At 36.3% G+C, this 27,791-nt stretch overlaps 1 long non-coding RNA gene across 1 annotated transcript in view; it reads left to right on the forward strand.

Annotated features, from left to right (window-relative positions):
• Positions 1-27,791, forward strand: part of LOC142981030 (uncharacterized) — a 53,901-nt gene that overhangs the window by 14,018 nt on the left and 12,092 nt on the right. Inside the window, exon 2 of the long non-coding RNA XR_012959914.1 lies at positions 12,075-12,185. This is a non-coding gene — a long non-coding RNA (uncharacterized LOC142981030). The remainder of the gene's footprint in view (positions 1-12,074; positions 12,186-27,791) is intronic.

The following is a 27,791-nucleotide window of genomic DNA, read 5'->3' on the forward strand; positions in this document are numbered from 1 at the left end:
AGGGTCAGTCAATACGTAGATGCGGTTTTCAAGGTTCTTGCAATGATTCACGAGCACTACTTTGTTGGACATAGTTCTGATATACCTATGTTATTATGAGCTGTTCCACTAGCTGTCGGTACGATTCATGTCACTTAGTGCAAAGGCATACTGCTCTATTAATTCTAGTCAATATTATCTATACTAATATAATAAAGCTGAAGAGTTTGTTTGTTTGTTTGAACGCGCTAATCTCAGGAACTACTGGTCCGATTTGAAAAATTATTTCAGTGTTAGATAGCCTATTTATCGAGGAAGGCTTTAGGCTATATAACATCACGCTACGGTCATTAGGAGCGGAGTAGCAAAGAAAAATGTTACGAAAACGGGGAAAATTTTTACCTATTCTCTTCAGTGACGCAAGCGAAGTTGCGCGGGTCAGCTAGTTTTTTATATTTTTTCCTTCAGTGGATCAATATTATTTAGAATTCCTTTTAGATGAGCCGTGTTCTAATATTTTTTTTTTATTAACTTAGTGTGATATTTGCTTTGATTGTGTCCATAATGTATTACTTGTTACATTAGATAAAAGACAGTCTCATCAAAATGCCTCGTGGCTGTAAAATATTACATTTTCTTTTTCTACCGAATCTGCATTGATAATTATGTAAAAAATTGCAAAAAATATTTTGCAATTGCAGGGTAATTTCTCTAATTCAATCATAGCATTTTCCTTAAACTATGACTACAATCTTTTATTCCTATGCTAAACTCTACTATAGTTACTACATAAAATGCAGTAGGCATTGTTTTATCTGGTTTATTACTAACTTTTATTTTTGCTGAAATTTTCCTCGATGCAAACGATTTTTTCTCAGGGAAATACCGGAAGGAAAAAGGGAATGGTATTTTCGTCATGGGATTTCTACAATAGCATTGAAAATTGTTATGCATATTTAGTATGAGTGAGTGCGCAATAAAATGAGTGTCACTTGTCATCAATTTATGTAACAGTTGTAAGCCTCGTCTAAGCTCTTCGAATTGTATTTTAACTCTAATCGTACAAAAAAATATTATCTTTTCTAAGTACTTTTTTATTCATTCAAAAATAAAATTACGCCTTTTATGTAGAAGTTAGCAGAAACCATAGGACGCCGCTATGTTTCCTTTTTATTTCGGAAAATATTTGGAAAAACATGAAAAAATAATGTACACTGAAACGAAATTAGTAATTAGTACCAACACCTTTAAGAAATGTATGTTTACAAATGTAACATTTTCTATCCACTACAAGTATTACATTTTCTTTCCACTAGTACACAAAAAGCTAACACTATTATGAATAGGTGCGATAAACTTCTAATCTTACAAAGTTCAGTGCACCGTGACAAGTTCAAAGTAACATGGTTGTATTGCCGTAATACTTGTACACTTCTCAAGGTAATTAACTAAGTTATAATTGGAATTAATGGCTACTAGTATTCGATAATAAACGTATGTTATGTTTACTGTTGGTCTTGATTCGTATCCAGATATATTTTACGTATATGTGCTACTGGTTCAACGTATGTTCTAGATCTATTTTGCTGGTAGGAAAGACCTACATTGATATTTAAGTACTACCATAGGACGACTACAATTGTCTTAGGGAACATTTTGCAGTGATATAGGTATCTAGGTTTTATTTGTGAAAACAAGTTGCGCTTTTTTGGAGATGCTGTTGTTCTGGTAGCCTTAAAGTACGTAGAAAAATAATACAGGTATAGATTTTGACAACGTTATTTATGTTCACCTACTCCCGGAGATATAATGTAGGTACTCTTAACATCGACTTGATACAGGCTGCATTGGCTGCAAGTGGTAAATTGATGTAATTCAGAGTCTAAAACGAATCAATACGGACGTACATTTTAAATGAAACAGAAAGCTATACGTTGTTACATAAGAGAGATGTATCGAGTTACTTAGTGCTTAGCTCGGTGCCTAGGTAGCGGCCGGGATCTGTTCCGAGTGGGTAGCGGGAGGACGCAGACTCGCGCGGAGTGCGCGCGCACCAGCATCGATCTCCAACATCCCTCCCGACCCCGCACCCCCGACACCCTCCATCTCCCCGACACGTGTAGAAGATGCCACATCGCCCACATCTCATTTATTTTATAATCACACCAACTAAATCTGCAACGCATTCAAATTAAAAAGCTATCACCTATTACACACTACTCTACATTACGCCCGTAATAACCACCACAGAATCAATCCGACTAGTATTATAAAAGTATAATTATCAAAGAAATGATTGCGGACTTAATAAATTGTCGGTTGGTAACTAAAGTCTCAAGTGCGACCAGTTTTTGTGCTCCGTCGATATTACATCAGATGTGCCTCGAGCGACGACGCGCCCGCACCGAACAAACACCATCATTGCCTATATCATACACCCGAAATTAGATATCTACATGTGATTTATTTACATCGTTCATTCAAATTTGTTAAAAGATGCGAATTATTAATCGTCAATAAAAATGTACTCGTAAATGTCGATAATTATATTTTAATATAGATATAATAAAAGAATGTCGGTATCTTGCGTGCAGATATCCAAATTATGCGATCAGTAAAAAATATAAGATATCTTTCAAGAACCCATTACTGCAATTTATTTATTTTATAACTCAATCAATCTAACAATCGTGTGTTCCACCTATTACATTTGTAACGCTTCTGTGAATCGTTAAAGGAAACAGGATGGATCAAAACAGTGCGTCGCAGCACTAGTGTAAATAAAGTTGTGTACAAATCGATAGGCTTAGGAGGCATCTTCATTTATTCCGATGAAACCATGGAGTCGGTATCTAGCAAGTCGAGCTCGAGCAGTCACAATGACGGAAGGATGGCGGGAGAGGGGCGGTGCAGCTGCCGGTGCATCCATCCCCCGCCGGCGCTGGGGCCGGACCCGCCCCCCGGCCCCCCGCCCGCCGCGCCGGCCCATTGCCAAGTTCAATGCCAAGGTCATGCGCGCGCGAGTGCGGCTGCGCGCCGCAATGCAGGAGCGGCCGGCGGCAGGCGACCGGCGAGCCGTCAGTGCCTCACCGACGATCGCGCCACACACCGCATCGCAATTTCCACACTCGACGCGCCCCAACGGATCACCTGACAAATAATTACAGTTCCGGAAAAATTGACACGTTCAATGTTATTATCGAGAGACGCGCCACCGAGCGGCATGGACGCTATCCGTCGACGAACACTCCGCCACGCTACCTGCCAGTATTTTCAGGTGAACCGTTGTGATTTCGAGTGCATAATATCAGAACTCGGTGTACAGAATGTATAGCGATGATGTGGTTCCGCGACGTGACTGAATTCCTGCAGTGGACGCCTCATGTGCTGCGCTGGTGCCACGCCGAATACCATTATGCAACATTTCTTCAAACAAAACACGCTCCAGCAAGTTTCTTACTACAATTATGTGAGTTATCCATATTATATTGATTATGTACTTACCTTTATTTATTTCAATTAGTAATAACTTGAGTACTTATTATTTACTGTATGCATTATTTTGATGATTGATGATTTATCAATTTCCACATTCTTATGATCGTTTTACTTTTAAACACAATGTATTACGAAACTCTTAATTGCATTGCCTTCAAGAGCGCCGGCTTGATTGTGATGGAGTTGGTCACTTATTAATAAAATTTGGATGGAAACTTAGAAGTGTCATCGTGTACTAGTCGCCATGTTTACACTAAACATTAGATAGTCAATATTACCTATGGAGCTAACTTGTGTGTCCTCTACATGACTCAATTTGACTCGAGGCCTTATCGCGCTATGATCATAAAGCACGTTATTAAAATTTATTGAAAAAAAAAACGATCCTTACGGAGCTCAGCGCTGAAACAATTATATACCTTATTACTTTCAAAAAACTTTACCGTCATTATAATTTTGAACATTTGCAATTACTGGGAGGTAATGAACAATATCATCTAAAACAAGATATTTTTCATACGTCGCGTCGACTCAGTCGTAACACATTATCCTCTTGGAACATAAAATTCGTACAAAGAGCGGGCCGCCGAATTCCAGGCTATAAAACTGCAAGATTCTAAGATCCAAGGGCATCCACTAAACCACTAAAGGGCCGAGCAAAGCGGCGAGCTATGTATCCTGTTGTAGCGTTAGCTCGCAAAAAATGTCGAACACGAGTTCAAGGCAATCGGGTGATCCCGCCGACAAGCTGTGTTAGTCGTTTGGTAGGCCGAATAAAAAAATGTGGGTAATTATTTAATTAGACCTCTACAAGAATCGTATTAAAAACAGATTGGATATGTTTTCCACAGAACTATTAGAGACAAAAGAATAATTGCTTCAGAATATGTTTGGACTTCTAAGGAAATCATAGAAATAAATCGACATGAGTCTAGTCAATAATCATTCTCCAATGAAGAATAAGATTTGCATTTTAAAAATAAATAATGTAATGGAATACATGATCATAAGAACTAAGTAAAAGTCCCACAAAATACTTGAGTCATATATTTTACTAAGTTATCTTTATTGCGACAGTTGTTAGGGAGTAACAACTTGGAAAAAGCCTTTGACACAATTCGCCACATCATCTCCGTCAAATTGCAAGCAAAAACAATAATACTGTTGGTATAATATAGACAGATGTTGAACCAGGCCGAACTTGTATAATTTGCAACCAAGAATATCCTTGAAACGTTACAACCCAGCCATTATAACTTTATTCCTGCAGGGTAGTACAATAGGGCCTTACGTCCACATTTTACCAGTTATGTTACGTATGTATTAAGGGTCTCCCCTATTGTTGTCTACCAGCGCACATGTTTATATAAAATGCAAATTGATCAAAAAGATAAATGCTTTACAATGGAGGGTACAACGTAATACATTTGATAGAATATGCAGTTTTTCAGCAATTAATTAAATGCATCATCAAATGTGTCTATTTATCTACCTATCTTCATTTGTAACATTATAAAAACAGCTAACTTGTAATTTTACTTTTGATTACGCAGAATAAACTTAAAATTAAACTCAAATGTGGTTTTATTATGTTATCGGAATAATAAACGAAGCCTTAAGAATGTTCACGTATGCCAATAAAAAATACCGACTAACACAACAGTAGCAGACAAAAACTGGATGACGCAACCAAATGCTGACTCGAAGAATTTACTGCCATTTTGTAGAGAAACATGTCTTCGTGGAGAGGATCCGACGTATTTAATAAGAATGTTATTGCATAGAATTGTTTGATTCAGAAACTATTGCATACCATAATAAATGAGTAATGGGCATTTTTTTCATAGAATGTTACGTTTAAAAGCATTAATCGCTAGGCTTTCTGCTTATTAATGTTTTTATAAATATTTTTTTCAATTCGAGGCAGGCATTTGGATCTTGCTTTTCCAAATTTTGACAACCGTGTGCCAAATATAGTTACGTTCATACCATAACTGAGGGGCCTCCCACATGGCACTAGCTTCGCCTTGAACTCGCGCTTGCGATGCCTGAATAACAATAACCTCACAAATAATAATACTATACCTATCTCCTACATCATTATCAAACACTGATCTTTTTTTTACGCTCAAGGATATTCCAAAATAAATCATGTTCAATTGAAAGAGTTCTGAAACAAACGTGAACACACAGAATGAGTAATCAGCACTCTCGGTATTATTCAAGGAAACGTTCAGGTCGGCTTCGGAATCTGAATTCCAAAACAAACGTGCCATTCAATACAAATCCTATTTTATTGTTCAGTATTGTGGATCTAAAACCGGCTGAAGCCGTGATACTGGTATCGATCATGATGCAAAACGAACGAGTATTCCAGTAATCAAGTTTTTGTATCGGTATAGGTACATAGATATGTCATATTGTATGCGCTCGCGACACGTTCTCACTCGGGCCACTTAGCTGAATAACACAGGTCGCACATTTATTTGCATTTGCAAAATTTTAGCGTCCAGTCTACGTATCGCTATCAGCTGACGAGCCAGCGCGTCACGTTGACGTCTTCATCAACAACATGGCGGCCAAGATGGCAGACCATTTGTTTATTTACAACAACAAGAGCATTAGTTCACTACAATGTACAGTCACATGTACTACGATGACACAAGTTTATCTTCTCAATTACAAAATCAACGTAAACATTTTTGATATCTCTATTTTCGACTGTCTACATAACGTAGAATTTTGATAACATTGTAGTATTGTAAATGTTATCGGTAGTCGGTACCTACATACAAGGTCGATCTTTGAAAACAAAAATGTAAACAAATACATTATTGTCCAAAAGGATACCACCTTCAATTGACTTTAGAATTGCGCAAGATGTCATTTATCCACATCAGTTGAATAAACCAAGAATATCATTCTAATGATACGCTATTTATAGAAAGGAAATGTGTTACACGAGTTGCAAAGTGCAAACATACGAAGAAATAAATCTTTAAAAGGAAAGACAATGTATTTACATGTTCTTAGACATTAAGCCGGTCACACGTGGGGATTGTGTGATACATTGCTAATAAATAAACATTAAGGTTTGCCAAAGCGTGTCTGTGGACGAACGGTTGACACGTGCCGGCAAACCATCCTCGTCTTATGAGATAGCATTGAGGCGAAATGTCTTATAATGTTGACGATGATGATAACACTGACCAAAATAGTACCCACGATTATTTTCGTTCTATAAAGAGATCCGGCGGTAGGCAGGCGGTCGATCCTGACCATTTACCTATACATGTACACATTGGATATTTGGAGCGATTTCCTCCGGGGCTGATGACGAATCAAAACATTCTGACTCAATGACGTATGAGTACACAAGTGAGAAGAAACATGAACACGACTTCTGAATCTGATTGCTTTAAACAAAATTAAAGCCGTTTATGTGCTTCGCTAAATTGTCTCGGCTAAACAATGAATGACGGAAATATTTTGAACCATAACAAAATCTGTGACAAGGTCAAGTAATAATAGTTACTATCATAGTAAAGTTTCATTATGTAAAAACTCATTTCGTCACTTGATTTTGGCAGTCCTCCACTGAATGTGAAATAATATACAATGTTACTCGTCACTGCTGTTTTACATTGCTGAAACATTTGGAACATATACAACTTCCGGGCTTCCGCGCGAAATATCAGCTATTGTACTCGGTGCAGTCGAAAATAACATCAAATAGAAATGCCAAATAATAATGACAAGTTATGAAATATGTGTCGCTCCCATTTATGCCCATACTTGGCGAGATATCCGACCGATAATTACAATTACTTAGTTCATGTAACTGAATGACTTAGGCTCATACATCATCGAGTTAGTCATTCCTCATTTAATATAATTTGTCTGCGTGCATCAAAAATATTCAAGGAAGTTTCAAAAATGCGTTTGATCCAGATCTCAAATAAATAAATAAATCTTTGTTTCTTGTCTAATTTTCAGGTTCTAATTGCGTCTGAGCCTAGCTCTTAATTGAAATGTTTCAAATATTTCAGACTGGTTTAGAATCAAATACTGCACCAGACACGTTATTTTGCTAAAAACTATTGCAATTTGTCCCATCCGTTTATTCTTGGAACCCGGCAGTACAAACACGTAAAAAATATAAATTTGCCATGGAAGATACATTCCGTGGATGTCACGTAAGCCGGCAGTTTCCACATTTAGTTCAAATGGAGCGAGCACTATGTATACAACAAACACATGGAAACAGCATGTATATGTGTGTTGTATACAAAACTAAGAATATCCACCATCATTAATCAGAGATCGCATGTGTGAGACACGCTCACTAGCGCGAACCCTTTCTAAGCTTACACGTGCACCGTGTAAATACAGGCCATGTATGTGTGATGGCTCTTATGTGTGTGCGATGCTTGATGTGTGTGCGTCTGGCGAATGCAGCTTGCGCGATGCACATGCGCGGGGGGGAAGGGCAAGAGGGTATGAGGGGGGCACGGCCAGGGCCGGGCAGACCTTGAGCGCGCCTAGCAACAGCGCTGCCAGCGCAGACTTGCTTATTTATTTCTGTTTTACTCGTCTGCACGTTTGCTTGCAATTTAAAACAGAACGTTTTATGGAGTCGTAATGGCAACCGACGACGGGAATGTGACCTTTGTGTGCATTCGTCAGATGTTCCTTTAGCTCCCTTGTGTCGAACGCATCATAGGATGAAAATGCTATATTATTAAAAATGTTATCATTCCTGTCTATCTAAACGACATCGTCGGTTATGAGACCGTCGCTATAAACGGCAACTTAATTACCTGTCTCTTTGGGCTGCACTTTATGATCTGTTGTCAGTGGTGCATTCTGCACAATACACCTACATATAAATATCAAAAAGTCCATTAACATTCACTGCATGGCTCGACGTCTGTGGAGCAGTTCCATCAGATTAAGTTGGTATTGTACAATTAAGATATACATCGTTTTCATGATCACGAAACATCGACATTTACGTGTCTCTTTGTGCCAACACCCGAGAAATTTAACTCACAGCAACGACTGTTTCAACTGCAGTTTATATGCACTTAAATAATACTATAATAGAGAAGCGTTTTTAGACTAGAAACTGATTATAACGTTGAGAGAGAGATTGTAAGTGTGGGACTGAGGCACAGGTTTCATAAAGTACGTCAGATATAAATACTCGTGCAATGCGGAGATATTTATAACAGTAGAGTTATGCACAAAATTTTTGATCAAAATAGAAAGAATTTTCATGAGATTTTATAAAAAAATATTCTGGGTAGAGTTTTATCCGTGACAGATTTTATAATACAAGTTACTTCATTATGTTCTAGTTGTAACAGTTTCTACTTTACCGTTGTCAACGAAAATCCGACTTAGCAACACACATCAATAATAATTTTCATAACTAATACACAAGTGGTCAATCCTTTTAGTTTTGTTACTCGGTCATTCATTGTATTTGTCCTTTAGTACTTTAAAAGGTCCCCGTGACTTTATTCGAACCTTGGTAAGAATCAAGTTACTTATGAATAAAGGAACATTGTTGTTACCTGTGAAATATATTTTGGAACGAAATAATGTAGTTTTTATTCCCAATGACAATAAATCACGTACTGCTGGTCCCTACTTTACTATCAATTACATCTATTTGATTACGTTACATTTAAAAGATTTTCTTTTACGGCATTAATACCAAAAAATTGGCATGTGTAAGTTTCATTTACATAAATATTTATATCAGTTAGGTTAACACTTTTCGTCAGTATTTTTCCGATATCTGGAAGGCAAATGGTTTATTGTACAATAAATAATTTATCTGTATTCCTTCTTGCAATACAATGTATGTACAATTAAGACAATTTATAGTCCTGGAAGTTCATTGCCGTCCTTAGATTAGACCGCAGGCCGGAGAGTATCGGATGTCTATTCAGGGTCGGCATGTGTCTCGTATTATTAATTACCACAATTGACTGCCTCTACAATTATACACGCTGACTCGCTTTTTCATTCCACTACAACATTGTTTCTTATATTATCATTTTGAATACCCACAACGCTTTAAAACAGTGCACAATATTTCAAAATGCTTTCGTTTCTTTGTGTTTTTTTATTTCGATAAAATATCAAGTAACGCTCAAATCTTGATCTTTCTTCTTCGTCTTAACGTTAATGTAAACAATAATAACAATCCATTATAAAATTGGGACAGTTTTGTTTAACTTTGTTACATCTAAGATGCACTGGCTTGTTGTTTCTCGTAACACACTTTTCAGCTGATGCCATTTCAGTACGATTATTTTCAATATATAAGGCACATTTTATTCATATATTCTATCTCATCTCGTCATATTCTTGTCTGTACATTATACTTGTACATTTTTTAATACTCATTCATTCAAATTGTTTTCTTTAAGGTAAAACATAATATAATAATGTTGACCTTTACCTCACATCCTACACGTAAATGTAACTACATAAACATAATCTCTGAGCCATTATGGAAGATAACCATTACATAAGAGCGGGTACTTATGAACATAAATACAAAAGTGACCTAGATTATGACTGTAAATCAATGTAGCCTGCGAAACGCCTAGGTATCCAGGCCGTCCCGGGATTGCCCTTTGACATTATTTAGCGTAGGCGATGTTTCCGCGCATGCGTAGGTCCTTGATGGAAGCCGAAGCCGGGCTCCCCCTCTCGCCCCTCACCTCCCCCTCGCCCACCACAAGCCTCCCTCCAGCGTGGGTTGATGACGCAATACCTAGAGCCCGTGCCGATCTCGCTAGCTATTTTTAACTTCAGAATTTGCTTACTGTTCGGCATGATAAATGCTTGGTCACATTATTCTTCCGGACCTTTGGAAGATCTGGCCCACATTATCATAATTATACTTTCATTGACTTGTTTTATTCTCAAATTCGCATATGTAATAGGAAATGTAGTTTGTTTTGATGGCAGCAGAATCCACGTGTAACACTATACATACCATATATACAAGGATAAAGCTAAACAATAAACATATTGCTTCGGAGACAATTCCCTTAACTTTGAATACTCAGGCATCAATACTTCTAATGACACGCCAAGGTTTTTGTACCGTGAAACGAGTTATTAGTTTGAAGCCATTACAAATATTAAGAACCTACCAATCGATACATTGAAGGGCAATATGACATGAACGTTTTTGATAAAATCATACAAAATTAATCAATCATGCAAGGCTTTTGATATCTAGATTCTTCTTTAGTCTATATTTTGGTGATAAATGTCCAACCACAAGCGATTAATGCAGAAAACAACCAATTTTGAATACGAATTGCTTATCACGTCACCCACGCGTTTCGGCTAACACGTGTACAAATCATAAAAACATTATCTTGAATCGTCATTTTACTACACACTACTCAGTGAAATACATAAAATTCTAAGGGCCTCTACACGTTAAATAATTATGAAGATGGCGATCGCCAAAAAAAACTTATTCGGCTGGCAATTAATGATGACCGAACTAAAGTCGAAGAAACATGAACTGGCTACTGACACATTACTATGCCGCGCACGGTCCTGTACTTTGTCACAAAATTTAACAAACCAATATCAAAAACAGAGCAAAGGTTAACATGACGCACCATTTTTGCAAACTGATATTTTCTTACTTGTTTTTTGTTATGATGACAGATTCACCAGATATTTTAGCGGGGCATTTCTCGCGTTCGTATTGATTTTTGATATTTTCGTGTTATAAGCAGAGTAGTGTGTGTGGAAGCCCTAAACCGCTAACACTGAACAGAGGCACGGTCGGAGTGGCGGAGCTGGCTACGTCACGCGACATGACTCAGGCCTTGTTTTCCGCACTAGAGATCACCTCAAGGATTTTTGACATGTTGACGAAACGCTATTATGTTCACGGTCCGTTTTAAACCAATAGCAACAGTTTCTAATATAGAACGAAACATCTGTGTTATTATACCTCATTAGCTAGTTTTCCGTAATTTGTATGTTGCATGTAATCGTACGGCGGTCGTTCATGACGACTCGACTCAAGTATCAGGCAAGGTGATTTTTATTAACATCTGTTTTTATAAAGTCGAATCAGTTGTGAGCAGGATGTTAGATCTTATTCTTAGCTTGTTCAAATAGTGAAAATAATGCTTAAGTATATGACGCTTCAAGACATCACATACTGAAGAGAATTGTGGAAAAAATATAGCTAATTATAGACCTTGTAGTCTCCATCTGATTGTTGTAAAGACTAACCAATAAAAACTGTTCGACAAGTTAAATACGAATGATAAATATGAATATCAGTGGGTATTTCCAATATCGTCATTGAACAATTAAATTACAAGAGTTTTTTTGTACTACTCGTTGTCGAGCAGAAAAATTAATGTTATAGCTTGTTTTGTTTGCATCCGTTATCAAACTCTAGAATTACCCAAAGAGTATTATTTTGAATCAAATAATGACTAGTGAACCGAAATTTCTGGAACAAGGAACTCTATGACCGGGAAAAAATAATGATTAGGATGAAAAGTAAATTAATATTTACGATTTATTATTCACAGAACATGACAGAAGGCTGATCGCTGCTGTATTGCTGTAGCAGAAGAAGAAATGGTGTGCAGAGGTGCGAATGGCGCCGAGAGCGCGGGCCTTCTGAAGACAGAGTAGAGCAGGTAAGATTTTCCTATATGTTGTCGATTTCCCATATTACGTGGCTTCTTTCATGGAGTACATAAAGTGACAAAAATGATAAAGTTTCAATACAAACATGAAATTCACGGACATTATATACAATTTAGATTTTATGCGGAAAGTTACAAGAAAATTGTCATCAAAGTGTCGTATTGATTTAAAAAATATTTTATTGACTAAGAGGGATGAGCTAGGTACAAGGAAAACTCGAAGTATGACAATAAGTACCATGAATCTCTGACTCATGGTTTTCACCCATTAAATCCAGCTGGATATATGTAGTTATATCAAACTGGTAGAGTTTAAAAAATTCTAGGTAACCAGAAGAATATTGGCAGATTTTATACAGTCTAGTCTAGTTCGATAAACGTAAATATATAGAAATATTGAACACCAACACAATACTTAAGCGTGCTCTTATGTAACTTGTACGTCTTTAATCATAATTTTAATATACGTAAGTACTTCGTATACATAATATATGTGCAATATATATTATGTCTATTTAATAACATAGGAACTCGTTGATTATACAACACCTACAGATTAGATGCGGTTTGACTCAATGATTCACTGATCTATTATCTATTGAAGATAATAACTATAAATGAACAACATCGCTGTAGAATTAATAGCGTAAGCGTTGTATGCAAACAGAATACCATTGCAGTTGAATCATTTATTTATTTAGGTCAAATACTTACATTTACGACTTTTAAAATCTACCTAATAGGCGTTTACAAATTGATGTCCGACTCTATTTAGTAACTGAAAAAAAAACTTTAGGTTATTGAAATTGTTCAGCGTTGTAAGTTCATATTGCTTAGTTCAAAAAAATGTAGAGTCAATAACATCAAAGCAATTTCTTGAAAAGGTTAAATTTTAATAAACATCAGGAAACTATTGATTTATAGAATTTAAATACAGTTGTAACATTTAATTATAATATTTCGAAAAGCAGTTTTTTCTAAACACATTATTTGTTATGAAAACAAATAACATCAAAACCTAAAACTATCTTTGGGGCTTAGGTCGCTAAAGTTCTGATCCAATTTTAGATCTTACATTGTGTAGGGCTTGGTGACGTCTTTCTGAAATAAACGCTTCTTAGAACAAGTAAATATAGTTTTATTGAAGTGTTATTTTTAAACAATAGATTCAGACATGACTTAACACTATAATTTTTACAACTTTATATTTTCATATTTTTACGGATTTTTTTTATTTGTCCTGCAAGAAGCTATTACCATTTAAATTCGATTTCTTCCTAACTATAAGCAAAGGTATTTGATGTCTCCAAAAGCATACATATCCTCTCAAGCCCTTACTCTTCTCCCGTTCGGGAGGAGACTCTTAACCTAGCAGTAGGTTAAGTTAAAAAGTTATATTAAAAAAGTGACGAATATAAAAACTGTCTCAATTTCTACATCCTTATAACTTTTTCCAAAGCAGACCTGCGCAGTCATTTGCAGTGCCGCATAGAAGCCTAAGATAAATGACAGGCTTAGGCAGACTTAATTACGCAAAAAGTACTTACAATAGAGGCTTTCTTAGTATTACGTGGTAATATATCCTACGAAACCCATCTTGTAGGCAGATGCTTGTTATAACTGTTTTATTTATAATAACAAATAAGATTATGCTACGCTTGCCGAGGTTATTCCGTGGTTGGGTGACCATCTTATACATAGTGAGTTCCTCCGTGTTTAGGAAGGCAAATTAAATCGTTGGTCCCGGCTGCCATTTTCAAAGATCGTTGACAGTCCAGTAGTCAGAAGCTTGAAAGTCTAACAACCAATCTTATAAAAGGATATCGTGCTACCCATGAAACTGGGTTGTGGAGGTTCGTCAGACAGTCGCTCCATGTAAAATACTGGTGGTGTGAAACTGGAAGCCGACTCCAACACAGTTGGAAAAGGTTAAGCTGATGTATATTTATAATAATAAATAAGTACGTTTAACAACATTATTTATAGCCAATGATAATATTTATTTAGCCATTATTCGTCAACCAATTATACCAGTAATACAATAGAACAGGACAAAATTACTGTTTATTTACTGTTTGTTTGAACCACATTACGAGAGATGTTCTAAGAAAGAAAATGACAAAACTGTGGATATTTATTTAGGACTTACGACGTTATTGATATAAAGAACTTTCCTTATTTGTTTATGCAATTATTTATTACTGAATAGTTTTCCTCTAGACTTTGTCCACATAGAAAGGTGTTCTATTTTTTCTCTATTAACTCTGATAAAAAGTGACATTGTAGGTAATATGATAGGCGATCGATATTAAGTAGTTTTTCTAGTTTCATGCTTGGTACAATACCCTCCTATACTTTGTAAACATAGTTCTAACTTGTTACATAATATTGCACAACTATTTTTATAAGGATCCTGCTACTTCTAGAGAATTCATATTATACCAACATGAGACGCCTGATCTGTTGCGGCATTTTCTGTAGTCCGTACTATCGATAATGTGAGTCGAAAAAAAATGTTTTTTTTTTTTGTTTGTCAAGTGTTTGTGTTTGATTGTCAAGACATTTTTATTTACTTTAAGAAAATAGTTCTTGTATAATCCGCTAGGGGCGCTAATCAATTTTTCGCACATTTTCGATAGCTAACTGGTTTTTTAAAGTGCTACAAAGTCTCCCCTCTGTAAATACGCTGGATATTCTACCAACTTAATAACAAAGATAGTGTTACAATAAGAGTCCTCCCAAGGTATGCAAGACTGACTGATGCTATTTTAAAAAGCATTATTATGTATACATTCTAGGGTTAAAGTATCGCGTTATCAGCGCTGATAATGATAATATTAACGTTCACACGTGTAGATAATAATGTACTGTGTTTTATATACTTACACGCTATGTGCTATGGTGAGGTATTGTTCAATGTGCACGAAATTAAAATAAAGACTTACCACTTAAGGTGTCAAGTTATTCAGTGATTTTATGGCAATTTATTGGTTCTGAGATGCTAGTATACTAAGCGGAGTTTGGCTAGTATAATAAACGAAACTAGTATAATAAACTAAACTAAAATTCTTATTATTTTTTAATGAGCGTATTTAACCCCATTTTTTACGTTATTGAAGCTATTATCGATTCTGAAAAAAATAGTTCTAAGTAGACTCATTGCATAAAATAAAATATTACACGGAATAATCTTTTAAAATCGAAAATTTTCGGTGAGCGATTGTAATGAAATCATTCATTTTCTGTAAATTAAATGAGCGATATCGAATTCATTCATAACTAATCCCGTGATAGTAGGTACCTTTCACATTGTTATCTTATCTTAGGTTAGTATCAGATAAAATTGTTATCTAACACGTACCTATGAAACCTTCAACTGATTCTCTATTTAATGGTGCCTCTCCTATTTCCTATTCACATTAAGGTGTGTAAAATAGACGAGCTATGAATAACTAATTTTAAAAGAAAAAACAATATGCTCTACTTGGCTCTACATCTACATAGATTTATCACATTTCCAAACTATTTTCTTCTTTTCATCTTTATTACCAAAGGTAGTTAGTACATAAGGAAAAATGTTTAAAAAAATAACAAAGAACACAAAAGCTAAGAAATATTAAAACCTAAGATAACCTCTAAAACATCTAGTTTAAAAAAGAAAACCAAAAACCATTGACATTAACGACTATAACTAATAGCTTACCCATAATGGCTTTATCCAAGACGGGGCTTAAGTACTAACTTAATTATCTTACAATTTATGACTCAACTTTCATAAAATAAATCCTTACTGGTATAAAACTGATTAAGCTAGGAGCAGGTGCGGCAAGTTATATTAGATTCACGAGGATATAAGGTTTACTCAGTTATTTAAGATTGTACCTCGATGACTCACTGTTAGTTTAGTGGAATACCTAAATAAATACGTGTAACCGGATGACAAACTTGATATAATCGTAAAAACAATCCGCCACAAAAAATTCTAAGTGTTCTCAATGTCGTAATTATGTGTATGTTGGTGTACTGTTTCAAGAACACCCGGTTGTAAACAAAATGTTTATCTGAGTAGCTATTCATTATTGTTAATAGATCGGGAAAAGCGAAAGATTTATTGCAAATTATCCGAAATCTGAATGTGTATTTACGTGAGTTAACAATGAGGAAAATAGTAAATCATTTCACTCTGGCACCTGAAAAATTTTCTTACCTAGTATTTCGGTTATGAGGAAAAGTATTGAACTTTTCCTCATAACCCGAATCTCCCCTAAAAATAACACAAATATTTACGCAAGAATCTCCCAAGATTACAAAAACTGAACTTAAACCACTGACACAAATCGCATAAAGTTCTGACTTTAAGAAGACGCGTACATCTTGAGGACGTAAGCGTGTGTGCAACAAGTGCACTTGATGTGTGCTTCTCAAGGTGAAGGTCGGCACGTGGCGGTCCCACGGACCCCTCCCGGCGCCCTCCGGGAGGAGACCCTTCGCGTCACAACGACCGTGCCCGTGAAATTACGCATACCCAACAAACCCTTCCTAATATTCAATTTATGAGTGAAACACGCTTTAGAATTTGTAATGTTCAGCCGTTTTGGGGATGTGAGGGGATAAATTAACCGATTAAGTCTAGCATGTACAAAATGAGAAATTTAAGGACTTTTCGCTCCAGAAAATGTGTTATGAATAAATCTGTATTTATGTAGAAATTGTTTGTTCAAAGGAGGTCTATTTATATTTATTTTTTCGAATAAAAAAAATGGTTTAAGAAATAGAACATCCTAATTTCCTATGCCCAGTACCTACTGTTTCAATTATTATGGTTTCATCATAAGGATAAATTAGATATTCCTATATTTAAATTGCATTTTTTTATTCTTTTACCATACAATTCTCAAATTCGTTCTATATTTATTTTGTAAAAAATATTTTTAAATAGCACAGGGTGTAAAATAAAATTATTTTAACATCATCGCAACATGGTTAACTTATTGTTTAACCGTATTTTAGTGCCATCTATGATCAACACCCAGAACTCAGTGGCGCTAGTGAGAACCAATCTGGGCACGGCTGATTCGTAGAGTTGGTTTCGGGGTAAGAATATAGATGGCGCTGTAATACACTTCGGTTTTAGAAAATGTGAATGTAGGTATGTTGGGCAAGCAAGAGTGAAGTTATTATTGAAGACGAAAATATCAAGAAAGAAGAAAGTTATGAAAAAACGGGCTATCGAACGACCGGGTGCCACGCTGTGCTCTCTCGGGAATTAGTGCGGAGTGAACACAGCTGGTGGTATCTCAGTTGTTCCCTAGTTCTTCCTCTGCGTCGTTATCTGCTCCAAGAAGAAGACATCATCAAGATTCAATATAAAATATTGTTTGTATTACGTACCTATTGTCCTTGTCTTGTATCTGTTTGCCGAGTTTTTGTCGAACTTAACTTCAACATTGCATCAATTAATAGTAAATTCACTAATTTTGCATTCAATCAACGATATTTTTTTGTATAGGTAGGTACCTAAGTTGTTTAGTTGGCAAATATTTATATATAAATATTAAGACTCAGAGCCTTAGCTTAAAATTATATCAGTTATTGAAAGCTTACCAAATCATTTTCATACACTTTCTAGTAAATAGCTGAAGTAAAAAAAAAGCTTAAATTAATCGAACACCCTGATCTAACATAATTTATTTAACACAAATGTGCAAAGTCATACAATTTCACATAAAACTCAAATCATAAATATATGATAGAAAAATCTTTGTGAAATCATTGAGCAACTGAAGACAGTTATTTTTTTATTCAAGACAAGAAAGTCTGTTATTTATTTAATGTGTAATTGTAAAGTTGTTGTTGTTTTCCCTGCTGTATGTGTGTGTGGTTACGTCGTCGATGCGTAGACGCGCGGCTCACGCGCACGCGCACGCGCATCGTGCGTGCCGCTCTTATTTAGCGTGAGGGAAAGTGTGTGATGAAATGTTTGTTAATTCCGATGTACGAATATTTTTACGTTTTACACCAACTCGGTGTTAATTACTATTGATTGTACGTCATTAAAGTGCGATATTATTGCTTTGTACTACTTTTATGAAGGTAATACTGCTTTGTACTACTTTTATGGATACTTTTGTAAGTCACCAGGCAGAGCCACCAACTTATGTATTTTTAAAGATATAACTATTGAGACATAAGCATTCATATTTGAAATGTACTTACTCAAATAAAAAGATAAAGTCTTTAAATGCCCAATGAACTTAGCGATGCCTGGTGCCCTCCTTTCTTGTGTATTTTGAATACTTACAAAATTGTGGTCCAACCGTCTTATTTATAAACGCGCTATCGTCTTATAATATTATTTCAGTTACATTATGAACTGAAACAATGTATTTTCTTTTTTCGTTTCGCTGAGGTGTAGAAGAAACAAAACACTTTCTTAACTTCATCACAGGTTTATGAATAAGGCGGTAAACTTTTCATTTCATTTTGTAAAAAAGGCATAAAACGATTATGTAAATTAGTGTGAACAATATTTCCCTCACATATAATTTCAATAATATTACCAAAAAAATATATAATTGTTCCGTCTCGGTGCTCAAGTATTTCCTAATAAGTAGCGTCTTTTAATTTCACATCATCTGCATATAAGTCATGCGGACTCCTTTCTCGTTATATAAACAAGTCTCTCGCCGTCTCTTGTGGCAGGTCACTGGCTTTACGAAAACGGTGACGTTTATTAATGACCGCACACGAAACCTCCTTGGTACAAAACCTTCATATTTTACGAGGTTGCACAGATTAAATAAGAATTATCTTTTACGGCAATAAGATGGTATATTATTGATATAATCTTGGTAAATTGTGATGGATTTATTACTGTACTTGTATAAATTATGTTATTATTTGGGTTTTATTACTATAATTAGGATTCCGTAAATGTGTGTTAAATATTCCACGCAAAAAGTGCATGCAATAAACTTTAAAGCCTGTTTCACTATATAACTTTTCAATTAAGGAGTTTTTTGCGTAAGCTCATCCACCAATTATCCGGAAATTCTGAAAATAATAATACGTTTTAATGAACTTAAAATTTACGATAACGTAAAAAACGTATAACGTATTTCGATGTAAAAAAATATATTTCGAAAGTCACTAATTAAGCAGTTTCTTTTTACATGCAGTTGTTAAATCATCAAAGAATTAGCGGATCATTACCGGAAACCGCACACGTATCATGAACAACACAAAAACTTAAACCGTGTAATGGAACGAACTACACTGGTAGGCAATTTTTACTGGTATGTGAATATGGAATACCTATTTCCTAGTCGCTTTACAAGTAAAATGAGCTATGATAATAACTCAGTATAATGAACTACTCTGTCAATGCGGTAGGTTGGCATAAGTTGGACCGCGGATGATGTGTCATTATTTTTTCTGCGTGTAACGTAACGTGACGATTGCTATGAATTTACTGTGGGTATTTCCCATTCGAAATGTTGCAATATAATAAAAATGTTACGTTTTTAAAATATACTAAATTAAGGAAAATTTAAATAGTCGAACGTACCAAATCAGGTAGATAGGCAGATACTTTATACCTGTTTTAAAACATAGAAAAGGTAAGTAAATATCTAATGGTCGATAGGTACCTAAGTCTGTGTGTCCGTGAATTCATGTTTGTAATGTAACCTGCGTATTTTGTGTTTTTTTTCTAGAATAAGCAAGGAATATTAACTAAGTACTCTAGCAGGTAAAGGAAAACTGGTGAAACTATTTACAATTTGCAGACGATCAAACGTTAACTGAATGCAATATTTTTTATCGCATTTCGATCCGGATCTTATGGTTGTTACATTTTATTTTGTGAGACGATAACTACTGTACAAGGTGGAAAACGTGGGCCTATAGGCCTTAAAGGGTACATTTAATGTAGTATTTTTAATATTGTAGACATCTTCTTGTTCTTGAAGATTCTACGGCTAAGATCTCCTCCCCGTACCTAAAAACAGGGGAATTGAACCTCGGTTTTGTCCCGATAGTCTTTTATTTTTAGTCATAAAATGTGCTTGAAGTGCAACCGTACACCTATATCGTTCAACGCGTCCATCCTGATAAGATTGCAGCGGAAGATGGCTTCCGCAATACTTTATCACATACCTAATAGGATCCAATGCAAAAAGGTCTATTTATATTGAGACATGCGCATCTTACTTTGTCAATGTAAGATGACAGTGTTAAAATTGCCTAATTGCTAAACCACTGAGAGTAATATTGGCACTAAGTAATCTACAGCTCGTAAAATCCAAGCTGTTAACTATTAATGAGTTCCTTTACTTCCTTAAGACGTTTGTAACTGATCAATTACATTAAATATAGTGAACAACCTTTGACTTTAGCTCTCTATAGATGGGTTGTCGCTTTGTGCTATTGGAATTGTTGATATTAAGATAACAGCCGTTTAGCCATGTCAAAGATCTGTAGAGACCAGCCTCTCTGGTCCTCGTGGACTATAAGCCAGAAGAAAAAAATCTGCTTGATTTTTGCCTGAAAGGTTGCCTATAATTTTGAAAAAAGCCTAAATAATAGTCAAAAGCCTTAGTAGGACTAGATATAAATCATGAATCGTTAATAACTTTTAAGGACAAAATGTTGAATGCAACGTTTAGACTTAAAACTAAAAAAAACCTATACATCCAATGATATTATGGTGTCTCTTTTAAATCATGTACAATTGTACATACTGGTATATTTTACAAAATCACCAAACAATTCTATCTAAATAACCCTTCCATAATGGAAATTGTAATGTAAACAAACAGTTAATTGATACGTAGCCTTCAGTATCGCCCCTGACCTTTACCTAGATTCGATACTGACCCAATAGCCCCTGAGTGACTTACTTTTGTCCTGTAGTGACCTACATAGGGCTGCCTCGACCTGCCCGCGACCGATAAATTCGAGGATTAGCCCCGGGACGTCCTATTTACCATAAATGGAAATCTAGATATTGCTAACGGGTCAGGTCGACCTTACTTACAGTACTCGCGTATTTTGACCTAATTTTATGGGCGAACTTTTGTTAGAGCGATGTAATACAGCAGACTCCACATTCTGAAGAAACAATTTTCGACGTACGAAATTATATTCCACCAAAAATATTTATATTTCTATGAAATCTTTAGGAAATATCAGACGTAATAATTAGTTAATTATAATAACCATTACTAGACTATGTTCAGAAGACAAGGGAAGGAAGATGAGCAATAACTCTATGACGAGTCTTACTAAAGCATATTAGTTGCTTTCATACGTTCACTTTAGGAATTTTCCCTTCAAGAATCACAGGTGTAATAGATGTAGCAATAACATTCGGCATTTACATTCGTAGTTACTGGTTCCAACCAGTCTAACGTAACCGAGGGTCTTGAATTTATTTCTGATGTTGATCTATTGCTGTGTCGAAACCTTTGGCACGGTTATGTCGTGGTATTCTTTATTGTTTCATCCGCACTTTGTCATTATATGAACGAGTAGACAGCCCGACTAGACTTAATTCATTATGTTTTAACTATGTGTAGAGACTTTTGCTTACATGAATTTGTAAATCGATTTCCAAAACTATTGATACTCAACATTTTCTAGGTTTTAAAGTTCAAGTTCTTTTTTTAAATTTGTTTTAAAAATATGAAAAAGGATTGATGCCAAGAAACCGCTTGTATTCTTAATAAAAAAAAACTTGGCCATACTAAGCCTTGACAGTGCAATGGAGGATACAAACCTAAATTGATGATTGATTTTTAATCTCAACTCATGAGGAACTCAAATCAAATCATGATAATGTATCAGAATTCGGATTAATAATTTTCACAGCTTCATTGCATTAAGTAAGGCATATTAAATAAATATTTCAATTTACATGATCATCGAAATATATTATTAAGGAGCCAATTTCACTTACAGAAATCGGATCAGTAAATGTTTCACGCGTGAACAATCTTGATGCCGATATACATCGTATTCGCATGTCAATTTGATTTTGTTGACTGTCACCCTCGATATGGGTGAATAGTTTTGTAGGTCTTACTTGTTGAGTACTGACTACAGGCTTAAACTGATGTTTATAAGGACTTAAATACTAATCTAGATCTGTTAAAAATTATGCATTGGTTCATGATTGCTATACAACGTGCATTTTCATGGTCCAGAGTTAGAACTGAGATTAACATAAATAATAACATTGCAAGACTCTACTAATAGGAATAAATTACTCATCGAACTTTTATTTAGGAATAGAGTAACATGAACATAATATTCTTTATTTTTTTTTCCTATGATATATGATATGTTTTTTACTACTATATCTCCATTAAATTGGTAATGTGTCTATGTAAGATATTGATATTTGTTACGTTTATAAATACTAGTTTCTCTCTTGAACTTTGTACGAACTTGCAATTTATAGCAGCCAGTTGTAACAATGATTGACAATACTAATTATAAGACGTTATCTGATTGCTAATAAATTATTTATTCAATAACTTTGAAGCAGATTATTGTTTAAATAATGTACCTAAGTGATGTAGTTTTTATGCGAACGCACGAAGAGCCATCTCTAACTATCGACTTCTGGTATTCATAAAATAAAATAAAACTCAAACATCATCTACAATTTTGAATACTTAACTGGGATCATATTTTAAAAAACACCTTCAGTTGCAAGTATAGAAATAGAGAAAATACCAGTTTTGGCCTTGAATTAGTAGAGTTCTTGAATCTGTAGTTCCCATATATATTATTTTAAAATCTAAAACACCACCAATGAACTGCTTAAAAGCGTGATTGTTAACAAAGAGACGTTTTTACCATACAAGGCATATTTAGCACAGCGCGTAAATTAGCAATATTAGTACCTACTCAATTTGCTTAGATCATCTTAGTGACGTATCTACAGTACTTACGAATATATCAACTAATACCAACGCTGACCTTATCTTCTCCCTACAAGCGTCACACTTAAAAACCCATTTTAAATCAAAACCCTGAAATGACAACGCCCATCTTAAAATGTCAGAGGTTACGCAACGGCAATACAACGTTACATTCGGTTCCTACATGCCCTAGGCGAGCTGTACCGATCAATACTAACGGGGGGACGGGAGGGGCCTAGCGCATTTCCGGGAATCAGGGGGGATTCTAGGATATATCTAGGTAGGTAGTGTCAGGGCCGCATCCAGCCACCCCATCTAGGACTCGCCCGGGCTCCGAGCGATTCTGCGCACCTCATATTTGCTCTATTACTGTATGTATGTATGTTTTGTAAACATGCACATTTATCTATGCGGCGCACTCTAGATAATATTTTCAAGGTACTTCTCGTTACAATTAGATGCATCTATCTATGATTAGATAATGTTTCCGCGTTACAAAGGAATATGTAGCTATTTATATGGATGTTAGGGTATCTGATAGAATGAATAATTGAGTTTCTTTCTTTAATATCACGCCTGTTACAGCGAAAGGCGTAGGCAGTAATACTTACTTACTTTTGCAATTAATAGTCTTGGTCCAACGAAGTGGGGCTAGTCTATTGTTATGTAACGTGCACGTTACTAAACTATAAATTATTTTGTGTGAACCGGGAACCGAACCTGAAATCTCGTGAATAGCATATCAATCACGCTGACCACGGGGACGGCCAGAAAGCAACCTTATTGTCGGATGGGCCAATACTTTTAGTAGAATAATTTTTTATAGTAACAATTTGAAAATATTTTTCAAAAGAGTCACCAAAGAATAAAACATATAAAAACCTATCTATCTATGTCAAAAGATCTTCTGTAATGTTATAAATCACAAATATTTAGTACACATATCATTACCTTAATAAGATAAGGTGTTGGCGTCTTTGAGTCTAAATATCGTTGGCTTGCTCGCCGCAGATCAAAGCCAACACACATGCCAACTGTCTCTGGCACATCCCTACATTGCATAAACACGAGTATGACGAGCAAGGGCACGCTGATAGTGTCGTAATTATGTTCACATTGATCTATGACTTTCTGCAATCGCACACGAGAAAAATAATGCACCGCAAGGTCATTAGAAAACTTATGTGATGACTGATCTAACATTATTTACATTCACTCTTTATATCCTACGAAACTATAACAAAGAAACATTTTCCACGTAAGCGGAAAATGCTTTATACATGTAGTTTTAAATTAAATCAGTCAGTTTTCATTATCTGAAATCTGTTTTATAGACATCGCATGTTGAAATGCGGTGTGCTCTCAACTCACAACTGCACATATCAGCAACATTAATATGACGTTTACAATCAAAATGACTAAGAAACTGCATTTGGAGGATAAAACCAGGAAAGACCTTGGCTGTGAGCCAAACTGCAGCATAGACCTGGACTGGCCTAACCTTGACACCAATTCTATCTACATGATATATTGTTAAACCTTGAAGAGGCTGCTACTGTCCTTCAAGAATTTTTACAATATGTGTTTGAAACTGAAACCTTGAGAATGTGACATTAGAAACTGCTTACATGTAAAATAATGTAATTACCGCCAAGCTATGAAAATCGTACGCCCGACGTTAATACGTGTTCCTGTAAAATTGTTTTCCTATGCGGCAAAAATTAACATTCATTGTTCGGTGTGCGGTTCTTCCAATGTTAAAGTCGAGAAAGTACCCCACCCACACGTTTCAAGTTCACGGCCATCTGGAGCCTAGAAGCAACAGCTGGATCGATCGAGGGTGCAGCTCCACTCTCGCATTGTCATGGCGACCTGCAACCGTGACCTGCAGGGTGCGGGGTGCGGCCCGTGGAGGGCGGCGCGGCGGGGGGGTCGAGGGGGGGAGTGCGGAGGCTTGCATCGAGCCGCCCGGCTGCACCGAGCAGTTATTTCGGTGCAGCTGGTCGGCCGCAGTCGCTCGCCGCGCCTCCGATAGCGCGCGCGCCTCGGTACCACTTGCATCGGTTTGCGCCTCTGTCGTCCATCATTAAAGAAATCGCCTGCATTTACATTGTGCGTTCAATATTTATATCCAAAACGGTAGTGGTCTGGCTCGTCTCTGCCTTCGCACCTGTTGCACAAGTCGCGCTCTCGCAAGGTGAAACCGCGTGGAAAACTCTTTTTCTCGGTAGCGGACGCGTCTACTTTCACCGTTCACATTCCGCCGTAGGGGGCTATTGCACTAAACCAGTCTCCGCTATAACTTTTGATGTTCGTCACGTGTCAAAATTAGGTTTAACTAGTGTGCGATAACAGAATACTGATAACATCTACATGTAATTGCTATACGATGCGGTAATGTATTATAATACTCTATAACTTTTCTATGTGAATACAAATATGTAGGTCAACGAGTTCAAGCAGTAAGGTTTAACATGAGATCTAAATTAACTCTCTTGACATAGAATATTCTGTGACAAAATGTATATTGAACCAAACATCACCTGTATACGAATTTATCAGTTTCCTAATTCTAGTTGTTAAGAAACAATTTGACCTATATAAATGATCTTTGTTCGATCCAATAATATTTGTATTAAATGTAATAGCTGAAGCTCACCTGCGCCATCACCTGAACATACAAATAAACTGCAGGTGACAAATCAATTGTTTTTAACATATCTGAGATGTCGTATACGTAGATATATGCAGTTGCTGGCATTTGGCCAGGGATGCAGCTACGAAGGTCACGTGGGAGGTGGGAAAGTGTAGCGGGAAGGGGAGGGGGCCGAGGTCGCACCTCCGGGACCGAAGAGGGGTGAAGCGCAGCGAGCATGCGCGGGCGGGCGAGGGAGTGCAGGGGGTAATGCAATAATTTACGAGTGAACAGCGCAGGTGCATCCGGGACCTCGGGGCACTAGATAAATCTATCAAAATCTGGGACTCACCCAGTTACGCGAGATCGGCTGAAGCGTCAATACGTATACCGCCTGCCGCGCCGACCTAGTGACTCTAAGTGGAAGTTATCAGTGATAGACAAGGTGATCTTCATTCATTAACTAGTTGTTATCGCGGTGCAAGCGCGTGCGTCCGCCACTTCTCAACTGTGACATATCTGCGGTGGAAGCGACGCTTGGACTTTGATGAACATCCTTTGCCTGATGTCTCCCGTCACCGACACATCGACACTGGTTTATTGCAGTATTATGATTACATTATCTTTGTTTAGTATTGAATGTTTATAATGGACCATATTCTCTTTGTTTCTCTTGTTACATTTTATCGATGGTATACATATCCATAAAACAGATGGTTACCCAAGTGAAGGTCCGAGAGCAAATCCAATTGAAATGAATACTTTGGAATATTTATTGCTCTATTTCACAACTTTAATAAAATTGCCAGCAGCCATTTTAAAGCTAATGATTTTCAATAAAAATATACGAGAGCATGACGCAACATTACGATTCAATCAATAGTGCATCTCCGGCCTCCCGCCTCTATACGTAATCGCCTGGCTCAAACGAAAGGTCAAAAAAGTAAAGTTTGACGGACAGCTGTCGCTATATCACTTTCATCTGTAGTGAGTCTGGCGTCTCGCTTAAACTTTACAACTAATGCGATAGAAAGGCGGTTTCGACAACATAATTGATGTGAAATGATAACCGGTATCCAAAAGTTTTCGTAGTGAGAGATTGCGAAACGTACGCGGTACGCATGTAAAGGCAGGCACACACTCGGTAACTTTCGCTCGCGGGACCGTTGACCGTGGCTCGACTTTCTAAACCATGTCGTAACGCCGGTGATCGCCCCCCGGCCATTGTAATTCACGATACGCCTCGACGCGACACGCGATGTCATTACTTACTTTTTTAGTAGAGTTTTCGCAAATCCGTAGAAAGTGAGCGCGGTACTCACCGTTGTATGTGTCCATAAAATATGTCAACAACGTGATATGATACAGTTGACATGATGCTTAATAGCTTTGACATATTCAACAACAAAGCACAAGTATCCACCTTAAGAATTTCTGATTATATCATGTTAAAAATACAAAATACTACAATATATTACAAATTTAAGATGTCAATGTCCACATTGATGCATAAAACGGAAAACTTCAGCAACAAAATAATGATTGAGAAATTACAATTTGTCCTCTACGGCGTAGAGGTGTCGTAGAGCCTGGCGTCCTGCCGAACAAAAACACAACAAGGACGACAAAAACAAGTCGATATATCAGAGAACCCAACTAATGACTCCTAATTATACTCCACGTAACAGTTCACATAGGACGTCGGTAAAGTCGGACACGACTAAATATAGATGTCCGATCAGAAAATCTCTATAACTATTTTGTGAATTTTAATGAAGTTTATACAAAAAACTAAGACCGGTACTCACTATTTTTTCAAAAGGCAGTGAATCAATGTCAGACTGTACATAAACTTTAGTTTCGTATCATCATAATCTAGGTTTTTATAACAATGAACATTTGCCACGCGAGAGCGTATCGTGAAAAACAAATATCAGAAGCGCTATAGTTGTCGTGTGGGCTAGGTATTACTTGGTAATGACGTTTCCGATTGCCCTTGATACGTTTGGCCCTGGGTAGATGCGACCCGACCCT

The sequence above is a fragment of the Anticarsia gemmatalis genome, chromosome 19 (assembly GCF_050436995.1).
Source record: "Anticarsia gemmatalis isolate Benzon Research Colony breed Stoneville strain chromosome 19, ilAntGemm2 primary, whole genome shotgun sequence".
Lineage (NCBI taxonomy): Eukaryota > Metazoa > Arthropoda > Insecta > Lepidoptera > Erebidae > Anticarsia > Anticarsia gemmatalis.